The sequence below is a fragment of the Vicugna pacos genome, chromosome 7 (assembly GCF_048564905.1).
Source record: "Vicugna pacos chromosome 7, VicPac4, whole genome shotgun sequence".
In the NCBI taxonomy this organism is placed as follows: Eukaryota; Metazoa; Chordata; class Mammalia; order Artiodactyla; family Camelidae; genus Vicugna; species Vicugna pacos.
The window spans coordinates 27,368,560-27,396,528 of NC_132993.1; the positions used below are offsets into that span (position 1 = coordinate 27,368,560).

At 34.7% G+C, this 27,969-nt stretch overlaps 1 long non-coding RNA gene across 1 annotated transcript in view; it reads right to left on the minus strand.

Annotated features, from left to right (window-relative positions):
• The window catches only part of LOC140697359 (uncharacterized), a 148,011-nt gene extending 130,009 nt beyond the window's left edge, over window positions 1-18,002 (minus strand). Inside the window, exons 1-2 of the long non-coding RNA XR_012074317.1 lie at window positions 17,875-18,002; window positions 16,911-17,078 (exon numbers count right to left, since the gene is read on the minus strand). This is a non-coding gene — a long non-coding RNA (uncharacterized lncRNA). The remainder of the gene's footprint in view (window positions 1-16,910; window positions 17,079-17,874) is intronic.
• Between the last annotated feature and the right edge of the window lie 9,967 nt (window positions 18,003-27,969).

The window sequence follows — 27,969 nt, forward strand, 5'->3', positions numbered from 1 at the left end:
CTCACAGACATGAAAATAAGAGAATATTATGAAATTTTATGTCAATAAATTCAACTAGACGAAATGAAAAACTTCCTTTAAATGCACAACTTTCTGAATCTCAAAAAAAAAAAAAACCTGCATAGTTTTATATACATGTAAAACTGTTTTAAGAGTCTCCCACTAAGAAAACTCCAGGACTGGAGGGTTTCAGTAGTCAATTCCAATAACAATTAAGAATTAATGCAAAACCTATAGAATTTTTTAAAGAATATAGAGAAAAAGGAAACATATCCTGACTCACTTTAATTTTATAAGGTGAGCATAACTGTTATTAAAACCTAACAAAGATATTATAAGAGAAAAACAATTTTCAGAAGCTAACACACAAAGAGCTTCAACAAAATTTTCAAAACAGATTCTAAAAATATATAAAAATACATCTTGATCAAGTGAGCTTTTCCATATGATGTAAAGTTTGCTCAACATCAGTAGTTATCAATGTAATTTTCCACATTAATAATAAGAAGAAAAATTATAAGACAGATCCAGGAAATGTACCAAAAAGCCTTTGACAAAATTCAACGTATCTTTTCAAGCTAAAAATTCTCAGAAAATTGCCTTTTACAGAGTATGGCAGTCAGACAAAAAGGTGATTCCAGGTAATTCCTGTGTGCAGGTGTTGTGAAATCCCCTTATCTTGAGTGTAGGTAGGACCTGTGACTTCTTTCTAACCGCAATAGGGCAATGGTGATGGCCTGTCACTTTCAAGATTATGTTACACTCTATAGGGCTTTATTTTGCTACCCAACTAGCTAGAAACTCTCATTGCTGGTATGATGAGACCATGTTAGGAAGGTAGACATACAAGGAAATGGACGTAGCCTCTAGGAACAGCCATCAAGAAGCTGTGGCCCTAGATCTTACAACCACAAAAAAAAAAAAAAGAATCTGCCCAACAGAGTGAGCTCACAAGTGAATTCTTACCCAGTCAAATCTCCAAGTGACAGCACAAGCCACCTGAAACCCTGATTTCAACCTTGTGAGACTTCCACACAGAGGACTCAGCTAAGCTGAGCAGGGACCCCTAACTCTCAGAATAAATGAAACAGTGTGTACTATTTTAAACCACTATGCTGGTAGCAGTTTGTTAAGCAGCAAAAGAAAGTCAACTGCAAATTCTGATACCAGGAAGTGAGGTTGCTACTGTAATAAATATCTAAAATGGCTTTGCAATTATGCACAGGATAGAGGCTGGTAGATGTTGAGGAGCATGATAAAGAAGACAAACAGCCTTGAACGGACTGTTAGTAGAAACCTGAACTTGGAGGATACTGCTGGACAGCCTTCAGAAGGAAGTGAGGAAATTGTTACTGGAAAGTAAAGAAGAGGAAATCTTGTTACATAATCAGTAATGTAAATCAACCTTGTATTTCTGTTCTCAACCCTACAGAGTCATGATATATTAAACTTGGTATAGCTTTGTTATGTTATTATTTTGCTTAGGGTTTTTGCATCAGTATTTCATGAAGAAAATTGACTTGTCTCAGTCCTCTAGTGTCTTGATTAAATTTTGTTTCCTAATTAGGCCTTAATAGAATGAAACGGTAATTGTTCCTTCTTTTTCTGTTATTTGAAAACGTTTGGGTAGAATTACAATTACCTGTTTCTTCAAAGATCATTTTTTGAAGGCAGTGATCATGCCTCTCATCTTAAATTCTTCCAGTTTTTAGACTTAACAGAACTTGGTAGTTGATAAACAGCTATTGAACTGACTTGATATAAGACTTTCATTTGTTCAAGAAACTTCCCAGTGGGGAAATATCCTGGACTTCACTTAATTTATAAGTAGTGCATAATATTGGGGATGCAAATAACAGCCTCACCTATATATAATTTTATAAAAGAGCTGTGGTAAGTACTTTCATAAAAGTAAAATTAGTAATAATCAACAGGAATTATAAGAATCATTTGAAATCTTAAGTAAAATATATACATGGGCATCAGAGTTTTCATAAAATGTAGTATGCACAAAAAAGTTTTGCAAAAAAGGATTTGGCTTCAAAAGGATGATTTGGCTTCAGTGGACAGAGAAGCAAAGTATTTTTGGTAACAGATTAATTTAAAGAAATTAACTTGGCAAAATCAAATATGTGGCTAAGCCTCAGCTGTATTTGAGTCATGTGATCTTAGTTAAGAATTAAGTTCTCTGAATCTCCGAGTATTCTTTACCAGCAAACAGCAATTTAAGAATTGAAATAGGCTGTATATTTTAAGCACCCGTGAACTATAAAGCACTACACAAATAGTGTTATTAGAGCTGATTAGGTATCAACTGAAACATGGCAGGTGAAAAGACTTTGATAAAAATCACATGAGAATGTAAAAATCCCTGAAAAAACATTTCTTTTATATATAAGGAAAGAGTAAGCTAGGTAATTACAGAAGCTAAAGTTTCAAATGCACTGCCCAGAAAAAAAGGAGACAAGCTTAAGGAATATTTTTGAACTATGGAAAAAGAACTTTTTTAATGATTTTCTGAATGCAATTATCTACTACTTGATTGGAGATAATGTATGACTTTTGGGGCAATATTTAGTATAATCAAGTAGTATCTATCAGAGGATAGTGAAGGATTTCAATGATGAAACTGGTAAGATGTTTATCTAAATGGGCAGCCTAAAATTAAAGTAATTATATGGTAGGCAGATGGTCTCCAAAGATGTCTCCTGGAGCCGGTGAATGTTATATTGCAAGGCCAGAGAATTTACATATATACTTACCATTACAGACCTTAAAACAGGGAAGAGTAGCCTGCATTATCCAGGTGAACCCAATAATGCCTGATCCTTAAGAACAGAATTGCCTCCAGCTGGAAGCAGAAGAGAGCTGTAGCAGAAGTCAGAAGGTTCCTACCCTTAAAAGGATTTGTTGTATGACTGCTATTCTGAGATGCAGGGTTCTAGGTTTAATGAAGAAAACAGGCCTCTAGAAACGAAATGCAGTACTCAGCTACTAGCTAGCAAGAGAATGAGGATCTCAGTTCTAAGACCTCCAAGAATCGGACTTGACGAACAATCTGAACGAACTTGCAAACAAATTCTCTTGCAGCTTCCCCACAATGGCGAAACTGGCCAACATCATGATGCTGGCCTTGTGAAACCCAGAGCAGAGAAACCAGTGTCAGCCGTGGGAGGATGGAGAGGGGTTCGAGGAGGTGAGCTGCCCAACTGGAAAAATGCGTGAGGAGCCGCCACATTGAGCAAAACAGCACTTTATTGCAGTACAAGCAGGTGGCGCAAGCTCAGGTGCACGCACTTCTCCTTTTATTATGCCCGCGCATGCGTACTGTTCAAAATGCTTACTCATGCAGTGGCGCATGCGTACTGTTCAAAATGCTCACTCATGCTACTAGCGCTTGTATACATTTACTTCTTACCCCATACACATGCAAGTTATTGTGAACTTTGACCTGGGCCCCACGGCCTACTCACTTAAGACTGCCAACAACCATCTTATCCAATCCAGAGCCTACAGAACTATTTAAGTTATGTTAAACTGCTAAATTTCTAGAAAATATGGCAGCAATAGAAAACTGATACAAGCCACAAGAAAAGGTACGAACAGATTTAACTACAAGGACAGGAGACTGAGAGGTTAAATGCGTCTCTGGTTCTTACAAGTGGTCCAACAGCCTCGGGTCCACAGCGTTAAACTTTACTATGGAAAAGATACCAGAAATATATTAAAATATTATGTCTCAGTGCTTGTTTAGTTTTTGAGAAGGAGGCAAGGAATAATTTAGGCGTTTAGAAAGCCTTTAAAAATGTACCAAATGAGTATTACCAACTTCAGTTTAAACCATTTTACTTTCGGGTTTCCTTTTTTTTTTTTTTTTACCATAAAGAGCACCTAAATATTAAACTCTTCATATATTTAAACCATTAACTAACAAAGAGAACAAATAAAATTACACAGAACTCACACCTACAAGAATAGCATGAAATTAAACCTATACAGATGCAGGTAAATAAATGTCCGAAACTGTAAAATGAGTTCCAGCTTACCAAAGCAACTGGGAGGAGACTGGACTACAAGAAATGGGAAAGGGGCCAAGTGGAGATAAACATAAAAATCACTCTTGTGATTCAGTATCTTGTAATAAACTAAGATGGAAAAGAATCTGAAAAAGAATGTGTATTTATGTATAACTGAATCACTCTGCTGTACACCTGAAACTAATATATTGTAAATCAACTATGCTTCAATTAAAAAAAAAAGCACTCTTGTGAGACAGTTCTATTTTGAAAGGGAAAACACTAAGGAAAACTCTGAATCTTGGTGAATGAGAGAACTGGGTTCAGGGAATTAAAAACAAGAAGCAGTATCTAAGGAAGACAGTGGTTACAGGGAAAGAAAAACTTCTTTGAAGAGGGAGGTGAAGAGAAAGAAAGCAAGGAGGAGAGCATTTAAGGTTCTATTAAAGTTCTATAGGAACAAAAGAGTACCTCAAAATCAGAAAACACAATATTCTCTCCAAAAATACGCCATCCATTAGAGAAACTGCACTTACTTATACCAACAGAAAACCACCACGCCGATTTAAGAAACCTGAGAAGCTGACCAAATTCTTCCATACTGCTAACACAGAAATACCTATTACTGATGTTTCAGGAACTTACTAGAAGTTTAAAAATAAAAAAAAGCATTCAATATCATAAAATGCTACTAGAGGAAGAAAACAGAAAATGATAAAGCATTAGAGGTGATGAAAAAATCCGTCCGAATCACAGAGGAAAACTAATGCAAAACTTCAAAACAATATTCTTAAACAAGCATTGGGTGACATTAAGATCTCAAAACAAATATTACTCAGTATATGAATGGCTACTCAAAGGAAAATATTATGAAAGGGGTTACTGAAATTTCCAAGTAAACAGAAAAACACCAGAAAGACTCATGTCAGTAATTAAGATTACATGACAAGGTGTGCAAGGGAGATTAAATCCAACTCAGAGAATAAAGACTACTGAGAAATCTAAAAAACTATTTTAAAAAAAATGAAAAAGGGGTAGAGAAAATATAATAGGTGAAAATCATAATTATCATAGAAAAAAGACAAATACCCAAAATACAGGATACTGCGAAACAGAGGAACTACACAGTGGTGACTTCTCTGCATTTTCCTGTTGCCTCCTATATCCCTGACTTGAGGGCCGGAGTGACCCAGAAACGGCACAGGTGTGTCCTATTTTTTTTTTTTTTCCCCCACAGAGGCAAAACAAACAAACAAACAAAAGCACGTCCTCTCCCCACAAAGTCTGTTCTCTCTAGCCAGGACCATTAAAGGAGCAAGGAGTCAGCCAGAAAACTTTTAGAAAATAACCACTCTACTTCACACAAACACCATATAAAAAAGTTGATACCCTCATCCCTATCCAATCCAGCAAAGGCAGGTAGGACGCTGTTTTAGGGTTCTCCAGAAAAACGCAACCAACAGGATGCACATATATACAGAGAGAGAAAGATTTATTTTTTAAAAAATTGGCTCACCTAATGGTGGAGGCTTGGTGCATCCAAAATCTGATGGAGCAGGCTGGCAGGCCGGAGACGCTGGAAAGAGCTCCAGCCCAAAGCAAGTCTGCAGGCAGAATCCCGGCTTGCTTGGGTGAGATGGGCGTTTGTTCCAGTAAGGCCTCACCTGATTGGCTGAGGCCCTCCCACAGTCTTAAGGGCGAATTACTTTACTCAAAGTCCGACTATTTACATATTAAAAAACACAACAGAACTGTTTCACAGAAACATTCAGAATGTTTAACTAAGGGTCTGGATTTCATGGCCCAGACACCTTGACACATAAAATTAACCATCACAGTTGTCTAGGCTTCCACTCTGTGGAACTTTCAGAGGCTGAGTAAGGAGTTGGGAATTTCAGCCCATCAGGTAGTAAGAAAATAACGTATCTTACTAAAGCACTATATGCATACAGAGAGGTGCACAAAATAGATGTCAGCATCTAACTGAATTTTAGGAACGTGTCAGTGCTGACTTCAAGGCGTGGGTGCCCTTCTACGCTCACCTGTCAGTAATGAAGCAACCCTCCTCCTCCGCACTGGGGCCGGTACTAGAGGGAGCCTAGTGGGGAGCTAGGACTTTCACCACTTCCCCGCAGCTGGAACCACTCCCAGCCAGGAGTAATGAGGAGTTCTTCCCTCACCAGTGTTAATGGAGGCGGGATGGGGAACCTGGACTTCTACACAACTCAGCAGCAAAAAGACCACATTCCTTCCTCTTTCTCTGTCGGTGTGGTGTCAAAACAAACCAGCTAATATGATGTTTAAATAGGATCAAGCATCTCGTAGCCTAATTCCCGAAATGTCCGCATTTCACTTGAAAATCACTCATCATACCAAGAACCAAGAAAATAGCAAATGGCAAAGAGATTATTAAGATACTGAACTTAGCTAATAATGAGAGAGATTTATACTAAAACAAGAATGAGTGTCGACAGTCTAGGCCGTGGGACCCAGGTCAAAGTTCACCCTAACTTGCTTGTATATGAGGTAGGAAGTAAAGGGTATGCCTGCGCTAGTAGCATGAGTATGCATTATAAACAATACACATGCGCCAATAGCATGACTAAGCATTATGAACAATACCGTGCGGGGGCATTATACAAGGACAAGTGCATACTCCTGAGGGGTGCACCACCCACGTGTACTGCAGTAGAGTGCTGTTTTGCTCTATGTCGGCTCCTGGCGCCTTCTTCCAGCTGGGCAGCTCACCGCCTCAGATCCCTCTCCAGCCTCCTGCGGCTGACATTGAGATTCAACTTCACACCAGACAGAGGCTCCATATTCATGTTGAAACTCAGCAACATACCTATCCTCCATCAGTGAAAGTCAGCGAATGTGCTGAAAATAAAGTGTCCAATAACAATTCCCTGAAGGCCCTGTCAGTCTAATTATTTCACTAAAAACAAATTCATCACATAGCAAACTTGCCTTTTTTTCTGAATTTGTCAATAACAAATCCAACAAATTGATCAAGATCTTGTTTTTTGCTTAATGTCTTAAGAGACTATTCAAAATGTTCAGTGCACTTCTGGGAATTAAAATTTTGTGCATTCAGAATTTTAAGTGCAGAGCATGTCACGATTAGTTTCTAAAAACAGTTTGGAGTTTATTTTTTCCAAACCATTTTCAATCCATTTCACAGCCTTTCCTGCCTTCTTAATGGCTTGAATTTGTATTCTTGGGGGGAAGAAAGGGGAGGGGGGCATAGTTACCAATAATTGGAAGGATTTTGGCAGCAGTGTGCAAAAAGAATCTTGATAATCCAAAACTTAAAACAATATAAAAATGTGTTTCACATTGTATGACTTCCAGAACTTGAGGTACATGTTTTTACCTTCCTAATATCCCTTAATCCAGTTGGGGTTTCGGTGCCATTATCTGGTGAAATCATCTTCACCTGTACACGGGCCACATCTTTCACACTTTCTGGTTCCTCTCTCCTTTCTTGCGTTTTCGCTTCTCTCCAACAGGTGACTTACATCCCTTTGGTGATCAGGAGCTAGCTCTTTTATCACTTTATATTATTACCCACTATTTTTTTTTATTTAAAAAGTGCAGTTTTTTGTTTTATTAAACTTCAGCATTTAACATTTGGAACAGAAGTTTAGATCTCGGAAAACACTTTTTGAAAATTTCTCTCGATAGAGAAAAAAGACTGTTGCCTTCAAGACAATTATCTCTAAGTTTTACATATTTCTTTTAAGACTCCAGTTATTTAACTTCAAGTATATATGCCCTGCCTCTCAAAGAAGTGAATATAGAAAGTTATCACTTCTTCCTAAATGGTAAAGGAAAAGCTAAGAATACAAAAAATTGAGGGGAAAAAGTCTCAGTACATCAAACCTACTCCTCTACAAAATTATTTAAACATATTCTTTCCCTTGCACATGTAAAAACGGAATCTCGGTTTTATCATGTGTCTATTTTGTGTATAAGAAAAAAAAAACACAAACACACACACACACAGACACACACATACAACACCAATGAAACCTTTGTGGTAGCACAGAACACTTTCACACCTGACCTCTATTCAGTAAGCCAGTAAAGACAGCATGACAAAGCACCTTGCAAAGTAAAACAGAGGACATAAAATTAAAAAGTGCAGCTTTTGTCCTCCATGAGTTCATAAACTAATTCAAGAGATAGACATGTGTCTAAATGCCAGACATATTGTAAGTGCTTTGATAAAAGTACAAACGCAATGCTATGTTGGATATTAATTCCAAATGATGAGGTTTGGAAAGAATTCTGAGAACAGAGTATATTTAATTTAGTTCCAAGAGACACACAAAATACTGTATCCTCAAACTCCAGGGAACATTAAGGATATAAATTGTTTAAGGTTAAATTTAGGAAAACAGAAACGCTGAACGGAATGGGAACAAGTCTCAAGAATGTGCTGGATGACAAACTAAGATAATTGAAATTCAGGTATAAGTAGCCTAAACAATATATTGCATGGCTAGATTTCCACTGGAATTGATTACCTGGACATAAAACAGGCACTTCCCACACTTAATATGATATATCAACTTTATAACAAAAATTGATTAAACCAGATTCAAAAGTAGCTGTTCAATATATTTGTCACAGATTTAAGTTAAAACATGTATTGTGGCGTAATGCATTTTATCAACACATCCCTCTTTATCAATATCCACTTCTCTTCCTTTTCTTCCTCCTCTCCTCTCTCTCTCTCCCTCCTCACTTCCCCTCTGTTTCTGTCTACCTCTCATTTTAAACATACCAGCCATTGAGCCATTGGAGAAAATAAAACAAACCACCTCAGACCCCCCACCCAGACTTAACTTTAACATTTACTGCTATATATGGCTGATTTTGATATATTATTTATGCATTGCAGATACATATGAAGAGTCCTGTTTACCCTTCCTCACCTATGTATAAAAATACCAATTTTCCCCAAATTTGAATTGAATTGTTCCAAAATATTTTCATATCATACCATATATATACCCATAAAACACACATACTGTGGTGTTGCCATCATTCTGAACTGTGCTTCACTGACATTTGATTCTGTATCAGTTTATCCACATTGATACACGTATGTAGCTCAAGTTCATTCAAATTCATTGCTATTTGTCATTTCATTGTAAAAACCACAAAACATTTGTCTATACTCCTACTGACAGAAATCTAGGTTGTTTCCAAGTGACTGCTCTTACAAACAAGTGTAATAAATATTCTTGCAATTTTTTCTTGTTCATTGGTGTTATATTTCTATAGGTAGAATTATAGGTAGAATTTTAGGGTGTTATGTGTTTTTTTTTAATTATTGTTGAGATTAATCTCAAAAGTGGCTCTACCAAATTACACTTCCTCCACAGCTATGTGAAGTTTCCACTGTTTGATACCTCAGCCTCATTTGTTATTGTCGCATACTCAAATTTTTGCAAATATTTTTAATTTAAAATTTATTTTGTATTTCACTGATTATAAGAAGACTATGAGCATCACTCATAGATTTTGACTGTTTTCCTTCTTTTGTGGATTGCTGATTCATGTTTTTCCTTCATTTTTCTATTAGGTAACATTTTCTTTATTAATTAGTATATTTGTATACCGGCTATAATTTTTGTTAGTTAATTATGCACTGCAAATTAACTTCCATATGTATACTGTTTGATTTGTGCATTGTTTATCGTGAGATTTTTCATACAACTAATATGGCTAAATTTATCAGTCTTTTTCTAAGTGGTTTGTATATTTTGTGTTTTTAAATGTTTTTAAACATTTAGGTCATAAAGATATTCTACATCATTTTCTTCAAAAATGGTGAAGTTTTATTTTTGATTTTTAGAATTATTTGCCAACTGAAAATATTTTCTGCTAAATCAGATTCTATTTATTTATCATGGAAAAACAAGTGACTCTGAACAACCTATTGAAAAGTCTGTATTTTCTTCCCTGGTCTCTGTCACATAAGTTTTCTCATGGGAGTAGGTTTTTAGGTCCTATATTTTATTGATTAGACATATGTGTTGATCTAGGAACCATATCACAATGACTTAATTATTACAGTTTTATATAAAATCTTGCTTTGAGTGGTAGCATGTGCTATTCTATTTTTCAAATAGCATTGGCAATTGTTAGCTCATGTGCCATGTAAGTCAACCTGTTGATTTCCAGGGAAAAACTGTTTTGAAAAATGCTTTTATAATATGTAAGTTTAGATTACTTTGAGAAAATGATAATTATTTTCATATTATACTATAAGTGCTGTCTTACAAGGAAACTGCTGTCTTACAAAGTGGTATTATTTTATACTTCTACCATTTATATTGGAGAGTTTCAGTGACTCTACACTTCTGCTACAATTTTGTGTGTCAGGCTTTTTAATATTCTAGGGATATTTTAATTCTCAAGGAGTATATAGTGGTAGCTCCTTATGGTTTCATTTTCAATTTCTCTACTAATCAGTACTGTATGCAACCTCCTCTGCCAATAATGGCCATTTTCATACCTTCCTTTGTGAAATGTCTTTTCAAGTTTTTGCTCATGTGGGGACTGTTTATTAGTTATAAGAATTGTGTATATACTCATAATATAATTTCTTTGTCATATCCATATATTTTCACTTTTTATGAACATATATAAATTGTGAATATTTTCCGTATTCATAAAATATTTTCTCCTAGTCTATGGCTTCCCATTTCCTTATTTACTGCCTTATCTACTTCCTCTTTTTGATGAATAAAACATATTTTTGATGGATATTTTCACTGAATATAGATAATTTTCTATTAATTCTATTTGACCTTTTAATTCTTCTTCTAGCATTTCAAAGCTTTCACTGCATTTTATGTTGGCTTCTATTATTTCTACAGAAAAGTCAGTCATCATCATCATTATTGTTAACATTTTACATAATTTTTTTCTCCAGGTGTGTTTAATTTTGGTTTTCAGCTATTTGAGTATGATGTGCCTGGATGTCTTTTGCTTTGTATTCATTCTATTGTAGATATGTAGAGCTTCTTAGATATTTTGCTTGATGTTTTACATCAAATTTTTAAAATATAGGTCATTAATGTCCAGTGATTTCCCATCATCTCGCTCCTCTCCCCTTGGAAGTAAGTTACATCTTCATAAATTGATCTTTCCTTTGTTGTGTTCAGTGTGTAGTTAAACCACTCAATTAAGTTTTGACGTTTTTAATTGCCATCCCTTTCGTATTTAGAATTTCTATTCCTCTCCGTATCTTCATCTATTTCTTCCTCTTTTCCCTTAAGTTATTTTATACAATTTATAATAAGTATATTAAATATCCTTGTCTGCCAATCCTAATAAGCTCAAAAGTAAAGTCCGTCTGTAAGCCTGCTTCTAGTGTTAGTATTTTTGTTGATTAAAGTTTCCTTGTTCATGCTTCTTTGCACATTTTAAACATTTTCAAATTTTTATTCCAGATATCAGTTTTTCAATAATAAGGAATTATAATTACGTGGTTTTGTTCTGCTGATTTCCTCAAGATGGGAAGAACTTTCCTATTTATTGCGACAGAAGAGAAGGGCTAGTTATTCAGATTCTTCCTAGAGTTGTGTTAAGCAGGTGGTCACCCAGTGCTACAATTAGATTGAGTTCACCTGTGATTAGACCAACTTTCAATATTCTATGCCCTCAAAAGCTTTTTGACCTTGTAAGCATTCAAAGCAAGAGATCTGAGCTGCAGGATTCAGACATTTTTAGTACATTTAAGGATTCATCTCCAGCAGGAACCTAGAATTAAAGGAGAGAAAAAAAGGTACAGGGTCCTGCAATTCCTCTTTGTTTTTTTCTCCCTTGTATGAGTCAACTCTTCAGGCCTAATCACTCATTTTTACATTTGATGCTCTTCCATATTCTGCTGAACCATACCACCATTAATGTCTTCATCAGTTTCTCCTTTTCTTTGACCATTCCCACTAACCTGGCCAGGCTGCTCCTTTGTCTGCTGTATATAAAGAGCCAGCCTCACCTATTTAAGACTGGAAGGGGCTAACAGATGTAAATTGTTTATTTCTCTCTGGAATGGACTTAATTAAGTCTTTTCTTGCAACCAGTGCAAAGAGGTTGAAAATATGAAAGAGAAGTTAAGTGAACAAGTGACCAAGAGATGAAAGAAGAAAAATCAATATGCAAATTATCTGAGGTCCTGAAAGAAAAAGCACAGTGTGGGGAAGAGGCAATAACTAAAAACATAATGGTAAGAATTTTCAAAAACTAATCAAAAGTGTAAACTGATAGTTATAGAAATTATCTTTAATGTTAACAATATATAATTGCTCAATAATTCAGAAGTCAAATAAGATACTTTGACATTCAATAATAAGGGGAGATCATGTACCAAAAAGGGATAAGTAGGCTGATATTATAATTCTTCATATTATACTGAAAATCAGCAGATGATGTTGAGAAATTTCAGTCTAAAGCTGTGGACTGATCAAACTATTCTCAAGATGGAAAGTAAAACAAATGATATTTTCAGGTGAGCAGAAGCTGACAGATTTATTTCTTACAGAACATTTAGATTTGTTTGTCACATTCTCCTTTGCATCTGGAAATTCCCTACATGCAAATTTTTTTAAATTGTACGTATTAAAATTTAACTTTTGCTGTAAAGTTCTATTCACTGTAAGCACTTTAATAAATGTCTTACATTCACCATCACAGTATTTGACGGAATGCTTTCACTGCACTAAAATTTCCTGTACTTAACCTCTGCAGTGCCCCCAACACAACTCCTGGAAACCACCGATCTCTTGGGCATCTTTAGTATTTGCCTTTTCCATAATATTATGCAATCCAAGTGCACAGTATCTAGTTTTTTCAGACTGGTTGCTTTTTCACATAGCAACATGCATTTAAGATTAATCAATGTCTTTCTGTGGCTTAAGAATCCACTTTTTTTATTGCTTAATAATATTGTGTTGAATACGTGCCACATTTTCCAATCCACTGAAAGAAATCTTGGCTATATCAAGTGTTTAGCAAATATGTATAAAGCTGCCTTTAATATCCATATGAAGGTATGGATAATATGTTTTTTTTAATTAATTGGGTAAATACCTAGGAGCATGATGACTGGACATTGCCAGGATGAATCTTCCACAAAAGTAATTTTAGTGTTTTTCAGTATTTTCAGTAGTGAAAGACATGATTGCATTAATGGTAATTAATACATTAATGGTAATATTTTCTAGTTGTGCATGAGTGTGGTAATATTTTACTAGTTTTCGCAACTTAGTAAGTTTTGAAAATTGTTTAAATATGTAATGTTAAGCTTAGATTTAAAAAAGTAAAGCTGTTAAACTGAATCTTTGTTATTTGCTTAAAAAAAAATAAAATAAAAAAAAAAGAGTGTGTGGAAAGATGTTTTAGTTTCATAAGATCGCTGAACTGTCTTCCAAAGAAGCCATCTCACTTTGTGTTCCTACCAGCAATTGAAGAGATTTTCTGACACTCCACATCCTCACCAGCACTTGGTATTATCAATTTTTTTTTTCCTTTGGACTTTAACCGTTCTTATAGGCGTGTGGGAAGTATCTCTGTTGTTTAAATTTGCAAACAAGTTAATTTAATAACAAGCAATGTTGAGCATCTTTTTATATATTTATTTGCAATCTGTGTATTTATTGTCTTTGGTGAGATGTCTGTTCAAGTCTTGCCCCCATTTTTTTTAAACATTTTTTTATTGATTTATAATCATTTTACAATGTTGTATCTTGCCCCCATTTTTAAGTTCAGTTGTTTCCTTATTCAGTTGTAAGAGTATTTTGTATATTTTGGATATAATACTTCATCAGATATGTGTTTTAAAAATATTTTCTCCCAATATGTGTCTTGTCTTTCCATTCTCTTAACAGTGTCAGAAAAATTACATTTTAACAATGTCAAACTTTTTTTTTCCAGTAATTGTGCTATTGATGTTGTTTTTAAAAGCTCATTACTAATCTCAAGTTCATATAGTTTCTTCAAGAGGTTTTATAGTTTTGCATTTTATGTTTCAGTCTAAGACCCATGTTGGTTAATAGTTCTGTAAGGGGTGAGGTCTGTGGCTGGGTTCACTATTTTGCACATAGGTGTCCAGTAGTTTCAGCACCATTTCTTGAAATGAATAGCCCTTCCCCATTGAATTTTTGCCTCATTCAAGTATCATTTGACTTTATTTCTGTAAGTCTCTATTTCTGAGCTCTCTAATATATTCTATAGATAAATCTAGCTGCCTTCCCATGCCTTCTACCTATATTTTCAATAATATTATGCTGCCTTGATTTCTGTAGACATACAATATGTCTAAAAATTAGATTGTGTGAGTTTTCTATCCATGTTCTTCATCTTCAGTATTGCATTAGCTATTTTAGGTCTTTTGCTTTTCCATGTAAACGTGAGAATCAATTTGTTGATAATCTATAAAATAGATTCTTGGGATTTTGATTGAGATTGCATTAAAGTTACAGATCAAATTGGGAAGAATTAGCATCTTAACAATATTGAGTCTCCCAATCCATGAACACAGAACATCTCTCTGTTTATTTAGATCTTCACTGATTTTTTTAAAACCAGTGTTTTGTAGTTTTTCATATATAGGTTCTTTAGAAATCTTTCATGTTTTCTGTTATTATAAATGATATATTACTTTATTAATTTCAAATCCTAAGTGTTTATTGCTGGTATACTGGAAAGCAATTTAATTTTTATATTAACCTTGTATTCTGTAATGTTGCTATAATTGTTTATTAGTTTCAGAAAGCCTTTTTTATTTATTCTTTGGGATTTTATACATAGCCAAACATGTCATCTTTGAATAAAGGCAGTTTCATTTCTTCCTTTTCTGTATGTACACCTTTTAATTAATTCATTTTACATTTCTTTCAAATTTTCAGCCCAGACAATAATGTCATCTGTGAACAAAGACATTTATTTCTTCCTTCCCTATCTGAATACTTTTTATTTCCTTTTCTTGGCTTATTTGGCTAGCTAGTACTTCCAGTATGATGCTTTAAAGGAGTTGTGAGAGTGGAGATCCTTGCCTTGTACCTGTTCCTAGTGGGAAAGCTTTGAGTTTCTCACCGTTAAGTATGATGTTAGCTGTAGGGTTTTTGCAGATAGTCTTTTATCAAGTTGAAAAAGTTTTCCTCTATCCATAGTTAATTGAGAGTTTTTAAAATCATGATGGGTGTTGGATTTTTGTCAGATGCCTTTTTTATATCTATTTGATGTGATTGATGGATTACACTAATTGATTTTTTTTAATATTATACCAACCTTAGGATAAATCCCATTAGGAATAGTGTACAATTCTTTTTACACATTGTTGAATTCAATTTGCTAATATTTTGTTGACAGTTTTGTATCTATGTTCGTGAGAAATATTGGTTTGTAGTTTTCTTTTCTTGTAGTGTCTTTGTCCAATTACGGTATTAGGGTAAATCTTGCCTCATGGAATGTGCTGGGAAGTATTCTTTCTGCTTCTGTTTTCTAAAAGAGATTGTAAAGAATTGGTATAATTTCTTTAAAAAAATTTTTTTTTTGGTTGGGGGAGATAATTAGGTTTATTTACTATTTATTTATTCTTAGAGGAGCACTGTGTATTGAACCCAGAACCTCAGGCATGTTAAGCATGCGCTCTGCCATTTGAGCTATACCCTGTCCCCTAAGAACTGGTATAATTTCTGCCTTAAATGTTTTGGCCATTATTATTTTAAAGATTTCTTCTGCTTCATTCTATCACTCTCCTCCTACTGGTACTCTAATGATGCATATGTTACAGTTTGACATTATCTGTTGAAGATAACTTGGATATTCTGTTTTACTCTTTTTTTCTTTGCATTTCTATTTGTGAAATTTCTATTAGCAATATCTTCAAGCTTTGTTTTCCTTGGCCATGTTGAGTCTGTTAGTGAGCTTATCAAAAGCACTCTTTCTTTGTTAATAGAGTTTTTTTTTTATTTCTATCATTTCTTTTTGAGTCTTTTCCAGAATTTCTGTGTGTATGCTTACATTACCCATCTGTTTTTGCATATTGTCTACTTTCTCCATTAGAGCTCTTAACATATTGATTGTTGTTTTAAGTTCCCACTCTGATAATTCCAACTTCTATGTCATATCTAAGTCTTGTTTTGATGATTGTTTGGCTTTACAAGTTTTGTCTTTTCTTGCCTTTTTGCCTTGTAATACATTGAAAACCAGGCATTTTTTTTAGTCATAGTAATTGCAGTAAATGAGCCATTAGTGTGATGATTATGTTAATCTGTCTAGGATTTGGGCACTCTTCAATGTTTGCAATAGCATTCCAGGCTATGCAATATATATATGCAATAGCCATATATATATATATATATACCAGAGACTTTACATTCTTCTAATATTCTTGCCTCATCAATTCTTTTGGTTTTGGGCTTCCCTAAGTACTCCTCCTAAGACAAAGTCTGTGTCTTGAAGCTCTTTCATCTATAACCCACTAATGCACAGGAGCTCTGGTATGGTGGTAAGGTGCCTAAGAGAGAAGGCTTCTATGTTTTCTTCTTAGGCAGCTTCCCCTCTCTCAGGAAGAACAGGAAGGCCAGAGTGGGCAAGAGTGGGAAGAATGCCCTTCCTCCACTGCTCTGGGACCAGGCTCTGATAATGACAGCTCACCCACTTCCGGAAAATAAGCCTTTGTTATAGAGAAGACTCCAGGGGTGTTTCACAGTAGTTACTCTTCCCCTGCTAGAGCCACCGGGTGAGCTTTCTTGAGAATCTGGTAGGATTCCTGGTGAAAAAGCCCAGGGAAGTGTAGGGGTACTTTCTCACTTGCGTGCTAGCAGTTCAGCCTCTAGTGATTCATCAGCATCACCATTTAAGAGTACTTACCAGTTTATGGTTCCAGCTCCAGAAGCTTTTGCTCCAGGTAAAAAGTCTCAGCTGTACCTTTCTGGATTTGCCTATGGAAACTTCTCTGGCCCAAGAAGAGTCATTGATTTTTTTTTTTTCTTGTTTAAGGAGGGGAGTAACAGTTTCCAAGGTCTTAACATGTCAGAGCTGAAAATGAAACCCCAAAGAGATTTTAGAATTTTTAAATAATAAAATTTTAAGGACAAATGACATAAAAGACGAAATTTTTATAAATTACTTTTATCTATTTCCCATGTTAGATCTGCTTAATTTTAAGTCCCTGAATCTTTGGGTCAACAGCATGGTTACTTGTACTTTCATGTTGATTTAGTAAAACCACGAAAGCTGAAGAAAAATCAGATTCAAATGACTTTGTGATTGAAATTCTGTAATTAATGATTAATTTTTTTCCTTGTGTGACTAGCCGAAGAACTAAATCCTAGATTACTCTTGCTGCCAGTTACATTTCAAAGAACATTTGGGGGAAAAAATATGGCTAACAGTTAAATTTTTTTTAAAAAAACACACATTTTTTCCTTTTGTTTTCTCATTTGTTATATCTATTTTACTAGTTTATTTATTCAGTATGTTCACATTTACAATCCAATGTGAGCAGTGCTTCTATTTTGGCTTATTCTTTGTATGAGTTGAAATCAAAATAATAAAGGCAATGGTAAGTCAGATTTTCTAAATTTTCTTTTGAATGCTGGAAGAATAATAACCCCCAGGAACACCATGCTACATTTTTTTAAGACAAAGTATTAGGCCAGCAGCAGACTTTGTCCTCATTTTCTGCCTCCCCCACACTGCCTCTGGCATTCCAGGCTATGTTTTTTCAGTCTGTGATCCCTATCATTAAAGGGTTGGAACTGATACAGAGCCAGTTCCACCCACTACACAGATGCAGGAACCAATGGGGGAAAATGAGGCTGAAAATAAGTACCTGTTAGGAAATAGAGTTGTCTTCAAGGCAAAACATCAAGGCATTGTGAAGGTAAAGTATGATACAAGTGAGCTATGTTAGAACACCAAAATGGTTTAATTGGCCACATCTCGCAACTAAAAACTCTGCCTAATGGTTTTCAAAAGAAAAACAATGGTTAATAATGAAGTATTCATTTAAACATATTTTTATTGCTAGTATATATATTCTTATCTGAAAAATGCCTTTCTATTAGTCAAAGTCCATATTTTAATATTAAAAGAGGGGAAATAGTGCTGGATTTTGAGCATTTCCAAAGGAAGGAGTCTTGGGTAATTCACATGTGCTGTTTTCCTGCTTTCACTGTATAAAAATATATACTAATTGGGGCTGTGCAAAGCTTTGGGGATTGGGGCTGAAAAATGATTTGACTGCTTTTAGGAGTGTACGTTTTCATGATGTATTTTTTCTTGTGACATTTAGTTCAGCCTTTTGAGTACACTTAGAGTTTCTGCTATTAAATCTTTAAGATCAACCGACAGGAAAGATTCACTAGAATAATTTCAAAATTGTCTCTCTTTTACTTAAGAATAAATATTTCTGCATGAAGATACTTAGTAACACTATTTCCCTCTTCTATGCGTTGTTGTTCTCAGAAACAAATTAATAGAGAAAAACTGCCCCAAGGGGCACAAGTTTTGCCTGTTCTGATGTACCATTTTGGCATCTTCACTGTCCTCTCCAGAGCACGGCACATCTCTTTAGTATTTCTATGAAGGTGGAACATCCCTGGAGCCTCTGGACAATGAAGGCACTGGTTCTGTTACGAAGAAGCAAAGCATTTTCCCAAAGTAGCTATTGAGCTGCTTGACAATGAGAGAGAGATTTTCACGGAAAAGACTAATGAAGTTCAAAAAGTAGTGAGTTCAGTTCTTCTTGGTATAATGTTGTAAAGCTTTTATTTCTTCCACAGACAAAAGCACTCAGTTTCCCCTTGCCATCTTTCCCCTTTTCAGCTTCCATAGCCACTTCATTAAGTGAAACAATGCTGTCGACATCCGTCATCTGCCAGGCCTTAATTCCCAACACAGCCTGGTACCCTGCAGTCCCGGCATGCAGGTCGCAGGTTCCATCTGGGTTTGCATTTTAATCTATGAATTTATAACATCCATAAGTTTTCTACGAATATTAAAACTCTGGAGTGAAAGGGAGCAAATACATGTTTCTCTTTTCAATTCAGTTTCTGACACATAATTCTTTTCATATTTATTTTTTTGGAAACAGGTCTTCGTCTTTTTTGTCAACTGCCATATTCCAATCTCCAACAATATTTTCTGATATGAAGTGGACTGCCAATATACATGTTGAATTGGTTGGAATAAAAATCTCATACTTGGAAAACAGATATATACTACAAGTTATTTGCATAATTCTGTACTTTCAGCTAGCTCAGTACAATATATAAAACATGTGAAATAAGAAAATGAATAAAAAATGAGAAGGTTCAAAATAATTACAATAAACCACTTAAACCACAAAAGATTTCATGAAATGTAGATAATCATGCACAATCTGCTCACTAATACATTAGCAGTTTCGCCCTCTGCTTTCTGCTCTCCTTGTGCTAAGGAGCAATTCTGTTATTTCAGGTTTAAAACCTACAATTACTCTCAAACACACAGGTTTTTTTTAACGATTACTCATGGTCAGTCACTTCCCTGGGACATTTGACATTAAGAAAAAAAAAGGATTTGGTTTGAGCTATGAATGCTAACCCTCCTCTCCTCTGTCCTTGTTCTCTCTATATGGAAATACAACTAACTACATACTTGAGTTCATGACTATTTGCTTATATAACCAAATAATTAAGTGATGCTTCTAAAAGCTTGCAAGCCAGGTTGTTTCAGAACAGCTCTTTCCTGTGATCCCACTGTTTCTAGTGCAAACACTAGAACACAGTACTATATTTTTGTGGTGTATTTTTTATTCTTCAATACATTTGATTTTTTCACATAAATCCACATATAATTCTGTAAGAGCATGATTTGCAATAAAGGATTAATGATAAAAATATATATATAGCTCCTGTGTAAATTCAGTGCATATATATGTGTGTGTGTGTGTATATATATATATATATATATTTCCTGATGCACTATTTGTCACTCTGATCTCAGAGTTTAATCTTTATTGTGGAAAATTCTTTGTTTTCAACCTGATTCTCATTCACCTCTTGTCTTTTCTCTCTTAGACAGCATACTTACAGGTATCTTAACCTTTCTCTGTGCATCCACATGTCTGTTTTGACTGAGACCTTTACGAATACCCATGCCATGAAGTGAATCATGAAGAAGGATATATAAATGCATTCAGATATTAGAGCCTCATTGGTCATGACTAAGTTCAATCCCTTGAAGGCCAGGAGGTACTTACGAAACAGAAGGAAAAAAGATATTACACTTATTTCCTAGAGCTGCTGTAACAAAGTACTTTAGACTGTGTGGCTTGAACAGAAATCCTAACCCTTTGAAGGCTAGAAGTCCAAAATCAGCGTTTGACAGGGTGGGCGCCTTCTGAGGGCTTTGAGGGAAGGATCTGCTCCAGGCTTCTGTTCAAACACTGCTTGTTGATGGCTGACTTCTCCCTATGTCCCTTCATATTGTTCCCTCCATGCATGTCTCTGTCCAAGTTTTCCCTCTTTATAAAAAGGACACAAATTTGACTGGATTAGGGCCCAAGCTAATAATCTCATTTTAATCTGATTATCTCTGTAAAATAGCCAAATAAGTCATAATCTGATGTACTGGGAGTTAGGGTGTCAACACATGAATTTTTAGGGGTCACAATTCAGCCCATAATGAGACTACACTGGATGTAGGTCTGAGAAGCTGGGTGAACTCAGGATCATATTCTCTGGCATCCTGCATGACAGCAGATGCCACTTTTTTCTTTCTTTCTTTCTTTAAGTGAAAGAAAGAAAACATAAATAGAATACTTAGCATTTAACCTACAAGGCACTCTGGTGTTTTCTGCCGCTGCTCATGTTAGTGCCGTGTGCAAGCTCTCATGCTGCTAAACCTAGTCCTGCCAGAACTTTATAGGTCATGCCAGTGGCACAGCACAACTCCTTAACAAAAGTCAGGGGAAACAGAAGAATCTCAAACCCTGGCCTCTCGACATCCTACTGTCTTTCATGCAGGGATCAGGAGGAGGTTTGCTCCTTCCTTAGAGAATTAGAATTTAACTCTTTGATATTAATTTACAACAGAAGTTTTCATATATTTGTGATGTGTACATCCTAAGACCTGGCAACAGCATGATATCTGCTTGTCGTGTGTTTATCCTTCTTTCATAGGCAGAATCATTAAACACTAAAGATTAAAAAAAAAAAAGAGGGATATTCAGGGAATTGAAAATGTGAAGAGCACAGTATAAAAAAAGTACATAAACTGTTCCTCAGAGAGCATCTTTGTTCCCTGCTTTTGTTGTTCCTGGTCTGGATTACAATATGTGACTTCCAATAACTTGTTTCTGGACTAAATACTATTTTTTCCCTCACCCTAAATTTACAGCCATTTTTCCTGCACTCCAAGGTGGAATATAACTAATATCTATAAATATATGTGTGCATGTATTGGTATGAGAATATCAAAAGTTCAACAAGCCTTATCTGGCATGCACTGTGGACAGGTGTCATGGCCTAGGGTTAAAGACAATGGTCCCTGAACCTCCAATAATGGGTCCCTCAGAGCTTTGATGGTCACAGAATTGTGGATCTCTTCAAATTCACTTTCCTTGCTACTTTAAGACCCTTGAACTGAGTGATTCTTCCTAAAATCTTACTAAATTGATGATGATAGTTTTATTTTTTGGATCCTAGACAGTAATAGAGTCATGCTTGCTCCCATGTTTCCTGAATGTATATAAAACACTGGGGTGAATCATATACTTATTCAGACTTCAGACTTTGAATGTAGCCTTCAAAACATCCAGATCAGTCCATGGAAACTTGTGATATGGGAATAAGCAGTTGAGAATATTATTCCAGATTCAAATTCTTTCAAGGAGAGAAAATAACTCGAGAAAAAATGTTTTGCCCTCCCCAAACTTGCAAACCACCTCTTCCTACCAGCAAGCTCTACTCACATCCATTCTTATCAAGATCTCTTAATAATGTTTATGAAATGCAAATATGATTCTGTTACTTCTCCTTAAATTGCTTTGAGTCTCTTCATAGCCTTTTAATAAAGGTACTTTGACAAAGTGCCAATTCTCTGGCATTTAAGATCTTGCAAAATCTGAGCTCACTTCTTAAAAACATTGTCCATGCATTCTACAATATAGCCATCTCAAATGACTAGAAAGATTGTAAATGATTCATTTCCTTTTTCTTTCCCATGTCTCTTTGCATGCTGATTTCTCTGTCTTGACTAGACTGTTATCACATTTCAAATATTTCTTCCCAGCCAGTTGAAGGTCAACAATTCAAACTGTGATATAATTTGCTATGCACTCATGAACATGGCTGATAAAATAAAAGGTCATAAATATTTTCCGTAAGTCACTTTAAGAGAGTTATCACATAGTTATAATTTATTTGAAAGAGTTTTCTGGCATAAAAGAGTTAACGTTGTTCTATTACTCCTTAAAAATTTAACCAAAATTTGAATCAAGTTAATTTCTGCTACAACTTTGACAAATTTACTAAAACTATAAGAAGTTAATCCTTAATTTATTAGATGTTCTACATATTCTCACTGGTGTTTGTAGAAATTTTTGCCTCCAGTGACTATATACTGAACATTCTTGAAATTATTATTAATTGAACCATGGTTATGAGGAATCTGTGTGTATTTTACTGAGACAAGCCAAACTTTATTTATATAATTCTAAGGTGAAAAGAAAAATATATGCACAAAATATATTATACTCAAAATGCTTTCCTTTATATAATTTTGCATAATAATAAACACAAGTAATTTTACCCATTAATGTACATCCAACAGGACCCCTACTTAACCTTATCTGGTTAATAATCAATCTATTACTAAATGATATTAAACGAAAAATAATTTAATCTTCCCTAAATAATTAATAATGCATAGCTTTCATTAATTCAAATACTTTCCTCCTCCCCCATCCCTCACTTACACATAGAATAAAAATATTAATTTTTTCAAAACCCAGTGACATGCTAAGGCATTGGAAAAAGCAGCATTTGATTCATCAATTTTCAGGAACACAGAGCTAGTTGTGCTGCTGAATATATACAAAGTTTCTGGTCACCATATGCATTTGGGATTGAAGAGATTTCAGTATGTTATTACATTTCTTATGACAGGTTGTAGGGTACTAATGTACTGAAATTGTTGTAAGAAACAAACCTAGGGGAGGCTGACTGTCATGAATCTGTCATGAATGAAGTTTTTTACTAACAATAAAGCAGTGAGTACTGCACTCCCCTAAGAACACTCATTTTCAAAATGCTCCTATTTAGCGTGTCTCCTAATTCTGATCATAGTTTAACTTTGATTATTTTACATAGTATTATGATATTTGAGAGATGCATTTAAAATGGTGGTGTCTGTTATTTTTGTGGTATACTTGAAATCTAAGTTCACTAACAGAGATATAGAAGAATAATCGCCTAAAATAAAGAAACAAATGGAAAAATATAAAGTGCCAGTGGGGTTCATAGTTCAATGATATAAATGTAAATGTGTTCCTAATTACACCAGGTAAATATTTTAATTGGTTCGGTAAATATGAGTCTAGTGTGCTAATTTTCCACAGAAGATTCTCAATCTTAGTCTCCTTATTTTGCATGTTTAATGAGTGTCACTGATATTAATTCCACACCTGAATCAGTGTAGGAAGAAAGTCTGCTACCGTTTCCATTTGTTGTGGTTAATTTAGTAGAAAATAGCTAGCCCCTTCGGGTGTGTCATGAATCATACCTATTTGCTGTTGTCCAATGTTTGAAGGAATGCACCAGGCAAAAATAATTTAGAAACTGACAAACAATGCCCCGATACTCTCTCTGTAATAGTGTCAACCTAATTCAATTTTATCTTTGTGCTATAAATTTTAGCTTTCCCCTGGTAGGGAAAGTTATCCATCTTTCCCTTAAACATATAGCACTTGTAAGGACAATATTTGCACTGACTTTTAAAAATGCAGTTATTAATTAAGGATCATTCCTGTTGTATTACAATTTCACATTATGGAAGGAGGAATAGAAAATCAACCTTTTCATTAGCACTGGGTGTGTACGATGGTCGAAAAGCACTGAGTGGGACAGACACTTTGATTTTAGGGTCAATATTCCACAGCCTGACACTGACAGGAAGGCAAGACCTTTCTGTAATGAGGCCCACAGGATCCGAAAGGCCCTGGGTTCCATGCTGGTGACTGTGAACTCTGGGGAGCCTTCAATGCAATGAGAGTCTCAGGGTGAAATCAAAATAAAAGACAGTTTTATCTGCTGAAAAAAAAAAATAAATAAAAATAAAAACAAAAACAAAGGATGCTAGGAAACTTTGGGAAGTGTTCAGTATGTCTTTTACCTTGATCATTGGAATGGTATCAGGGGTGTTTGCATATATCCAAACTCTTCAAAATTGTATATATATGCTGTTCTTTATATATCAACTATACCTTAAAAAAAGCTGTTAAAAAAAGATTTAATTCAGGAAGTACAGGCATGAATCCGGAGGAAAAGCTGTAAGAAGATTCAACTTCATGCTTTTGGTTCATCTGAGTTCAGTACTTAAGTCAGTTATTCTGGAAGGAATGTTTTTGGCCAAGACTGTCCTGATTGGACAGACAGGGAATACTGCCTGGGGTGTGAAAAACAGAGATTCTGGACTGTGCTTGGAATGTGCATATGAAAGTCTGATAGCAAGAAAGAGCAAGCTATTAGTCATTGTATTAGTTTCCTAAGGGTGTTGTAATAAAGTACCACATACTGGGTGGATGAAAACAACAAAAAACAGAAACTGATTCTCTCACAGTTCTGAAGCCTAGAAGTCCTAAGGCAAAGGGCCATGCTCCCTTCAAATTTTCTGAGGAAGAATCATTCCTTGTATCTCCCGGCTTCTGCTGGTTGCTGGCCATCCTTGGCTTTCCTTGGCTTTAAGCTGCATCGGTCCAATTTCTGATTCTGTCTTCACATAACCATCTCTCCTCTGTAAGCATCTGTGGGCCTGCAAGTTTCCCTCTCCTAAAAAAGCATCTGTCATTGGATATATGGCACATCCAAATCTAGTATGACCTCATTTTAACTTGATTACATCTGCAAAGCCCGTATTTCCTAATAAAGTCACATTTCCAGGTACCTGGGGTTAGGACTTCAACCTATCATTTTGGGAAACATAATCAACCCACAGCAGTCACTTTATAACCATTAAATCATACATACAGAGTGAAAAGTTACAGGAGAAATAATTTGGAAGCAGGAGTAGTAGAATGAAAACAGGAAAAAAAAATGCCCCAAGATACCCATTTATGAAAATGAGAAAAAAAGTTTTTAAAAACGTAGAATATTCACATAATAATGATGGCTGCATTAACTTAATGGAAAGAGAGCTTACAGTAAACACTTTTGCTCACATATACTTATGTGTCACATATACTTCCAGAGGATAGATTCTTAAAAGGGGAATTTCTGTATCAAGGTTATAGGATATTACATATTTCTTCCCTCCATTTTAAGTGAAAAATTTCCCTAACCAAGAAAATAATATTTCTTTCCTGTATATAAGTTGAATAAAATATGTTCTAATGCATTTTAAGTTTAATTGATCACAGAATATATTTCATGGGACTACGTATCAAAGGGAGTATTGTCTTAATGAGATTACTTCCCTTGCATTTCATTTGGCTAGTCCACTGGCAGAGTTAAATAAAAGAAAGGCAAACTGAGTGAGGAGCACTGCATCTCAAGGTCCCTCCTTCTATGATTGCACTTAGAAACATATCTCAATTTTCAGTTATTTTGCAAACTACTACTTTGTCACCATGAACCCACTACTCATAGTTCAACTTCTTTATTGTCATTTTAAAAACAAGCTGCCTCAAATATTCATGGATTTTAAATATTTCTTACAGTGTACAAAAGAGGCAAAACTGAGAAGTACTCACTGACTAAAAATAAAATCCTCCATCCCAAGGTGAGATTTACTTTTCATAACTACAAAATCAGAAAAATTCAGAATCGTTGAAAGATTAAACGAGGAAAATAGTGTAGAAACATTAGCTCCAACTTGGCACATGGCAGGTATGCAAACATGTGCTGAATATGAATGTGCAAAGTAAAAGTGGATTATGCAATTGCCCAGATTATTGGATCCAAAACAGAAAAGTAAAAACAGTTGCATCAATTAAGGTATCTGCAAATGTCAGTTGAAAGTTATTTTGCCGGTAAATTATTTAGCAGATAGACAAAAACTAGAATGCTACATTTTCTTTAGCAAACATTTTTATCATCAGCCCTCATTGGATAATTTATGAGAGATTAAAAAGACCAATATACAAATTCATACAACAACCTGTTTCAAATTTTTTCAGTCATCCTTAGTGTCTGATGCTTCAGACAAATTAATAACATTTTAATGAAAATGTATATATATATAATACAATTTTATATAACAGGATATTTTGGAAAAAAAAAAGAAACAGAAATCAATGATTACCAACAAATGGGGAAGTGGGAATAAGTAATGGACAGTAAAGGGTATGAAATTCCTTTGAGGATATTTTTCTATATCATTTTTGCCTTCTGAATTATACTAACATTTTCCATATTTAAAAAGGAAAATTAAATGCACAGGATGGAAAAAAAATAACTAAAACTGAATAGACATGCCAAACAATGAATATAACCTTATATAAAATTGGTAACTACGTGGAAGAAGGAAAAAAAGAATTAATCCAAATATATTTGAACTTGGTAATTTAGAGATTCTTACCTAGATACAGTCTAAATCTTGAAGTTAGTTACTAGCTTTGATGTTGTTAGTAGCACTGGAATGATAATAACAAAACTATTTTTTAACCAGGCTATTTGAATAAGCAAGTTGGTTAATATGCTGGTATTTTTTGGAAACAGTGTTCTCACTATAAAAATTTTTTTTTCTAATACGATGTACTGAAGACATAGTACCATTTATGTAGAATCCCTGCCAAAAGTGTTTAACCAAAATATAATAGTGAAGAAACAATGACATATTCCCTAACTTAGATTCACTCGGCAAAACAACTAGCCTTGATTCTTCAAATATATCCATACCATGAAATATCAAGAAATGAGGGTCTGGAATAAAGGAGACTGAAGTCAGGACAAATCTTTGTATTCTGGGTCAATTTCTAGAAATTTGAATCTGTGCTATATATTAAGTATTAATAGTGACATGGTTAAATTTCCAGTGGTGATCATTGAGAGGAAGAAAAGGTGGGAAGAACGTGAAAGGGAGAGAGAAGGGAGAGGGAGACATATTTAACTGGTGTATCTAGGTGAAGGTTATATATTTGATTTTTTTTAATTGAAAATATTCTGCAGAATGTTATATTCTAGCTTCATTAGTTCTAGAGGAATATTTCTACAAGATGGAGTCTGGGTAATTATTACTAGCCAAGTTTACACAAAGAAATTTGAAATGCACTTTGGGTCTTCTAATTAAATCTAAGAGAAAAAAATGGAAATAATTAAAACACAAATGACTCCTTTCTTTTAGAACTGGAATTTAACTGTAAAGAAAAGGATTCTTCTGAATTATCTGTCGCAGCAATAGTGAACAACTAAAACATCATCTAAGAAATAGAGAAGAGAAGTTAAATATTTTGATTTCTCCAGAAAACGACATGCAATCTTAATATGAAGGAGGAAAAACAGGAAAAGAATCTGGAATGGTGCATTTCTAAAAGTATACCTATTTTTGTCTCTAAATTGTCACAAATGGGAATCTAAAGGACACCTTAAGGAGAAAACTTCATTCTTTTAGGGAGAAAGAATTAGATGATTAAGTAAGTTTGCTTTATCTTTCTCTTATCTCTATGAATCTTTAATTCACTTTCCATGCACTTCATAACCATTCACTATTCAAGTAAGAACCAAAA